General features: G+C 31.4%; 1 long non-coding RNA gene across 3 annotated transcripts; it reads right to left on the bottom strand.

The window, feature by feature from the left end:
- Positions 1-788: 788 nt before the first annotated feature.
- LOC131631314 (uncharacterized) lies at positions 789-6,431 on the bottom strand. Of its 3 annotated transcripts, none has more exons than XR_009292652.1 (8): positions 6,063-6,431; positions 5,825-5,898; positions 5,606-5,732; positions 4,929-5,411; positions 3,886-3,934; positions 2,686-2,747; positions 1,222-1,474; positions 789-892 (listed from the first exon to the last, which is right to left on the bottom strand). It is a non-coding gene; the product is annotated as an uncharacterized LOC131631314 (long non-coding RNA). The 3 variants fall into 3 exon arrangements; XR_009292653.1 differs by adding an exon at positions 3,733-3,803 and having other exon boundaries at positions 790-1,474; XR_009292651.1 differs by having other exon boundaries at positions 790-1,474.
- Between the last annotated feature and the right edge of the window lie 270 nt (positions 6,432-6,701).

Here is a 6,701-nt window from a genome sequence, read left to right as displayed (position 1 = left end):
TAAAATAAGCTATAAGCTCGTAATGAAAAGACCGTTACCAAACAGGTCTTTTATTGTTATATGAGCTTATAAGCTATAAGCTATAAGACATAAGCTCAAAAAGTGACATGCCAAACAGAGCCTTATTTTTCTTTTATTTTGTTCCTATGCTATATAACTTAAAACAAAATACCATAAGAAAATCACAACATTTCCTATATAATTTGTTTCACGTAAGCTATTCTTTTTTATTTTAATATTGTTTTTATCAAATAAATACTTTTATATATTTTTTATTTGTTTATAATTAAAATAATTCCATACTATTTAATTAACTAGTAAATTTTTATAATTTAAAAGTTGAGAATAATCAGAATAATAATTATGTATCATAAACATCAGACAAATGTATATAATTAAAAAATTAAATTTAAAATTTTATAATATTATGAATATAAAAATAATTATAATAAATCAATTATAATTTACTATACATCATTGTTTAATTTTTTTAATTATATCGCTAAAGATGGACTTAAAACATACAATTTGTATATGAAAAAAAATTATTTTTCACTAATTTAATTAATTAAATCTATGTTTTGGTGCACTATTAGAAATACTCGTATTTCCTGCGGAATTACCTGCGAATTTTTGCTAAATTTCTGCGACGTTTCCTGCGGTTTTATGTCCCCAGCTAAAACCTTCGCGGGTAATATTTTTCGCAGGTAATTCCGTAGGTATTTCCGCAGCTAAATCCGCAGGAAATAATTCACAGATAAATCCGCAGCTAAATCTGCAGGAAATGTACTAGTTGAAATGCCTCAATCATGCTATCTGGTTGAAGATCTTCCAATCCTAGGGAAGTACTTTTACCTGATGCTTTGGCTGTCAATGTGGATTCTCTCTGAAGCTGCCAAGGTTCCTCTGTTCAGTTAATTTCAACTTCAACATCATAAAATCGTAAATTCAACATACACTACAAAATTCTTGAGGAGAAGGAAAAGCAATCAGTGTTATAGTTACTACCAACTAACAAGAAACTTAAATGTTGAAAGCATGACAATTAAAAAGTGGCTCATAATATCAGTAATAATTTGTGCCTGCGAAGACTTATATCGGTATGTGCTGATAACAAACTCTAGTACTGATTCCAAGATGGAATCATACAAAATTGAGCAAACTCCACATGGCAATGTAAAGTCATCATCAACCCATTAGAAAGAAAACGAGAACACTGACCAATAATAATACTCATTTCTCTATAGCACCCAAACAGATTTCTACTATAGTTTGATTAGCATAATATAACAGAATTACACCTGAATTGTCTATATCCCTTTATAACAAATATGATGAAACTATATACATGGAACATGTTTATCATTATATATTTATTGCCTTTCTAATTAATATAATAAAGTTGCATCCAGTTGCATCCTATCTTTCTTCAGCCAAATCCCTTGTCAATTTGATGAAGAGCTGGAATGAGAATCTGTCACATGAGATGGTAATCATGAGAATTTCTTCATTTCATTTCATATTTTGTGCTGGATACATAATAATTAGTTTTCCAATTTCTCAGTACCAACAAGTCAATGTATGCTCCTATTCTCTTATCTTTTTTTTTGAAATAAAAGAATTTATTCATTTCAATGAGCAAAATCACTCAATGTCAATACAACATAAATTGACTACCTCTACATAAGAATATTTACTATATGCTTTCTAAGCTTGGGTTTTCTCCAACCCCTATATACAATGGAATCAAAAACATTTCTAGTAACCCTATGGATATCACTATATTATCCTTTATTATCAAATATAGTGGAGTTTCTGTACATCCAAATGCCATAGCATGCTTCAGTGGCTGCAGCTTTGACAATCTGGTTTTTCCATCCTTTACCTTTAGCCATTCTTTTCAGCCATTCAAGATGTACCTGTTGATTCTGATCTATATTCAACCATCTCTTCATGTCCACCCAGATATGAGCAGTAGCTGGACATTTAAACATCAAGTGATCAAGGTCTTCCTCATCCTTGTTGCAAAGCTGGCACATGGAATGTTGAAGTAGGCCCATATTCTTCATTCTCACCTTGGTTGCCAATCGGTTTTGACAAATAAGCCACATGAAAACCTTAGCTCTAGGTCGAGCAAAATTATGTGCAATCATATAATACCAATCTATCCTGTTATTGTCATCAATCAGCAGCTCATAGGTGCGCATCATAGCAAATTTCTGAGCATTTTCCATGTTATACCAGTGTGAACCAAGATTCCCAATCAACTCCTTCGAAGCTAAGATGTTCTTAGTAATCCAGGTGCAGTTATTGTTTTGGATGTCACTGAGAGTATCCCTACCTTTTATGTAATAGGAGTGGATCCATTTAACCCAAAGGTTGTTTCCTTTCAAGCAGATGTTCCAAAGGCATTTGAGGATAGCAACTTGGTTCCATATTTGTAAATTGAGTATGCCCAGGCCTCCTTGTTTTATAGTAAGCAAACTTAAATAATGTATTTTTTCCCTCCATATGAATGTTTTTTATTAAATTCATCATCTAGCACTAAATATTTGGATTAAAAAAAGAGATTTGAAAGAAAATGGATGATGTGACCATATTTGATTAAAATTTAATAAAGACTAAAAACAATGGAAAATGTAATTAAGCCAAGAGTTTTCATATAGCAAGCTACAACCAGCATACCTTGGGCTTTTCTTCTACTTTCTGTTTTGACTCTAAGTATTCCTCTTTGGTAATGCGTACTCCTGCAAAATTACATCCATTCGGTCAGACATATACATCCATTAGTAATGCTTGCACTCTTCATCAATATTCTCCATGCTTGTTAAAGTTGAAAATAAAGAAAAGAGACTATGATCAATATTTTGTATCAGTATCACACTAAACAATTAAGCCCCTTCCTCCACTTCATATTTATCCTTATTGTCATAATATTCATTGATCATGTACTTGTGAACTATATTATCCAACAAGCACTAACTGTATGTTTTTCACATTAAGGTATCAAAAGCAAAGTTGAAACAATTGTTTTAATTTAAAACAAATGAGTTAATTATGTAAATGAGTTTTAACACGATGATCAAAATTATAATTAAATATATAAATTTTGTTGTCGATCAATAACTATAATTAATAATATTTTTATAAATACTGTTTTGGTTTTGAAATTTTCCGTGACTACAACAAATATTTAGAAATCAACTTACCAAAAAAAATTCTATAAAAAACCACTAAATCCCCAATTATTAGAATAAACATTAAGAGTTAGACCCTCTTCGGAAAATATTGAAAAAATCTAAATTTCAAATTGATTAAAAATAGAATTTAAAAAGGATGATATTCTTCCATTTGGAGGTCAATTTTAAATAAAATTAAAAAAATCTATCGAATTGCATTTGTCAATTCACAATCCTCCATCTTACTAATCAATTTTGTTGAAATGCATTTGTCAAAATTCAAATTCTTAATCATTTGGAGGTCAGCATCATTCTTGAAGCAATCACTGATGAGTGATGGGTGAGAATAATGAGAACGTTTGAAGTTTAATTTGAACCATTTTCCCCTCATCATTTTCTAAAACAATGTTATCGCTTTGTACATAGGCCTATAGTTCTAGGATGTGTCTCAATTCAATCATAAACAGTAGGAAGTTATTATCATTGAAAATGAATGAATTGACAATTAAGAAGGAAATAAAAATTAACTAATAATTGGAATAAAGAACAATACACTCTTGCAAGCTAATGGAATCTGAATTTTGCTTTCAAGTCTCCATGCTAATGGAATCCAACCAAATAGCACTAAACAAAACAGAAAGGTGAAACAAGATCACTTAATATTGATAAGTTCAAGCAAGTTGCAGTTGTTTAAAACATATCTTACCTTGATAATTTCCACAAGTTGGTCTACACCACTCACCAGGAAAAAGCGGCTGATAAGAAAATAAATTTGTCGTTAGTTTTGGTACACGCGTGAATCGTAAGTGTAAATGGATTAAGAACAGCTCAATATCATGTTGAAAATCAGTTTGAGCTTTTGAATTCTGCTAACAAATTATTTTACTCTCCAATTTTTCTCTTGAAAAAGAATAGAAAAATTCATCATGATGTCCATGAACCAGCATTAAGAGAGATGCTTGGTCATAATAAGAACAACAATGCAAGTTACATAAAAAATTATCGCGGAACATGTTCATGAAACTAGTATTTTTAATCAAGAGAGACCATGATTTACGAACGCATCCAAATCGTTTCAAAGATTTAATAGGAAGTTTTGATAGAATGATGAAGACAATATCATCTGGTATATGCTTGCTGGCAGCCATTGAAGAAACTTAATTTTGCTTGCAATATGCAGTGGTAACACAAGGCTAAATCAATAACAAAACAGAAACAAAAGAAGAAAAAAAAGGTAACTGACAAGTAACAAAGATATGAGAAATGAACTCGGAGCCAAAGGCCACCTCGAACCCTCTAAGAATAGTCTTAACTCCACATCTAACTAAACCCAAATCTAATAAGCATATAATGCAGAAAATTAGAAAATTCCAACTAACTGAACCATACACTTTGTCAAAATCCACCTTAAGAATGAGACAAGCTCTCTTAGTTCTCTTGGCCATGTCGACCACTTCAGTGACACCCATCACTCCCTCAACCAGCAACCTTCCCATAAGAAAAGCTGGTTGATTTAGGGATATAAACTTATCCATCACTGTCTAATGACCAACATTGTATCTATATTTTTATAACCTAAGTATAACACAATCATCAATATGCTTAGAAATTTAAAATTTGAAAGAATCTAGCATCAATTAATTACATAAAAGTGAATATATTTAAATATCTAAATGAGTCAAAGTGAAACAATGGCAATGTCTTTAAAACAAAATATAACAAGTGTATAGACACATATGAGAACTATACCTTTGAATTCCTCCGAAGCTAATATCATTAACATTTGGTGCTTGACATTTTCATTTATGAATGAAGCACTCTTGATTGACATTGTGTCCAATACCTTTGAATTCCTCAAAATATATTCAGCAAATTGAAGACCACATTCTGTGTATGTAAATTGTTTAATCAAACATGTTCTAAGCTGTGTTGAAAGACATTCCGGAGTAGATGTTTGTTCCCTCCAATTATACACAATTTCGTCTCCATTCCCATTGTCTTGTGATTCACATACTTTTTATAAGATAAAATAGATAAACAAAAAATGAAGTAAAAACAAAAAGAGATTGGTAGACAGTACAAAACCTCGATAATGGTAAGATTTCGAAGGTTGGGAAAATAATCCAGCCTTTCTAGCAACCACACCCACTCCTCCTTAAGATCTCTATGCTTAAGGATTACCTCCATGTATATTACATTGTAAAGAATAGGATAGGTGCAGCAATGTGAGTCCTGCTGTGATTCACCAAAGTTAGATATCAACCTTAATTTCTTTTATCATAGAAAAACATAATAAATGAAGAAATCTAGGAAGCATCGACACTGACACGGCAACATAAACTTAATAGCGTAATCTCAAGTGTCAGTAAAGATGTCCGTGCTAAGTAGAAAGAAATAATCTCTAATGACACCAACAATGTTCTTACTAGTTCTCCACTCAGAACCTGACCGTTTGGCCAATGAATCAAATTCCTAGTGTCAAGATTAAGTATATTGAGCCATTAACATCAACTAAATCAAATTCCTCTCTCACCGCTAACTTCGCCACAAAAGCTGAAACAAAAGAAACAATATTCCAATTTTCAACAAATAAAAAAAAATAATCCAAGAAATGAAAATGTTGAGAGCGGAAGAAGAAGACTGACGAATTCGGTTGGGACATTTCATCGAACACCTTGCGAGCGAGGACAAATTCTGCATTTTTCTTCCAAAAGCTAAACTAAACATTCAGATTTAAAACATAATCAATAGAAAAACTTGCAACTATTCTCAATTTCAAAACATCATGTATCAGTATATTTCAACTACAACCAACTCCATTTAACAGAAAATCCCAAACGTTATTCGAAATTACGAAAAGAGAAGCAACAGTAGAAAACTAACCTTCCCAAGACAGTAGCAAGAGTTTGAAGGTAAGTGTCAATGGTTGTAGTCACAACCGGGAAGCATAATCGTTTCCTTCTGCTCATTGCTTCCGCTTTTGTTGGAAGAGAAATCTTCCTTGGCCGCCGCGCGAATTTGGATAGGGTTTCGGGTACAGATTTTGGTACGAATGGAGAGGTTGTTGAAATTGAGAGATGAGGTTTTGGGGTGGTTAGGTGGGGTAAGGATTTTGGAGGAGATGGTGAAGGAAGAGAGTGTTGCCATTGGAAATGGGTTACCGAATTTGAGAGAAGAACGAAATTGTGACAATGCCATTGAAAATAACGATAAGGCTCAACGTTCAACTGGTTTGTGGAGATGAAGAGTGAACAATTGATGTATCTTATTATACGATGTAACAATTGAAATTTTTTTATACTTACCCCACATATCTATTAATCTCTAAAATAAATATATATCAAAATTTGTATACCATTTATTTTGTTAAAAACTAAGATTAAAATTAAAAATTAATTAAAATAATTAATAACATAGATAAAATAAGGATTAAAAATTAAAATTAAACTAAATAAAAAACACCATAAAAATAAATACTAAAATAGAAGAAATATATTATTATAATACAAATTGAAGAATTAT

Source organism: Vicia villosa, unplaced genomic scaffold, assembly GCF_029867415.1.
Source record: "Vicia villosa cultivar HV-30 ecotype Madison, WI unplaced genomic scaffold, Vvil1.0 ctg.000809F_1_1_3, whole genome shotgun sequence".
In the NCBI taxonomy this organism is placed as follows: Eukaryota; Viridiplantae; Streptophyta; class Magnoliopsida; order Fabales; family Fabaceae; genus Vicia; species Vicia villosa.
This window is presented reverse-complemented; position numbering and strand designations above follow the sequence as displayed.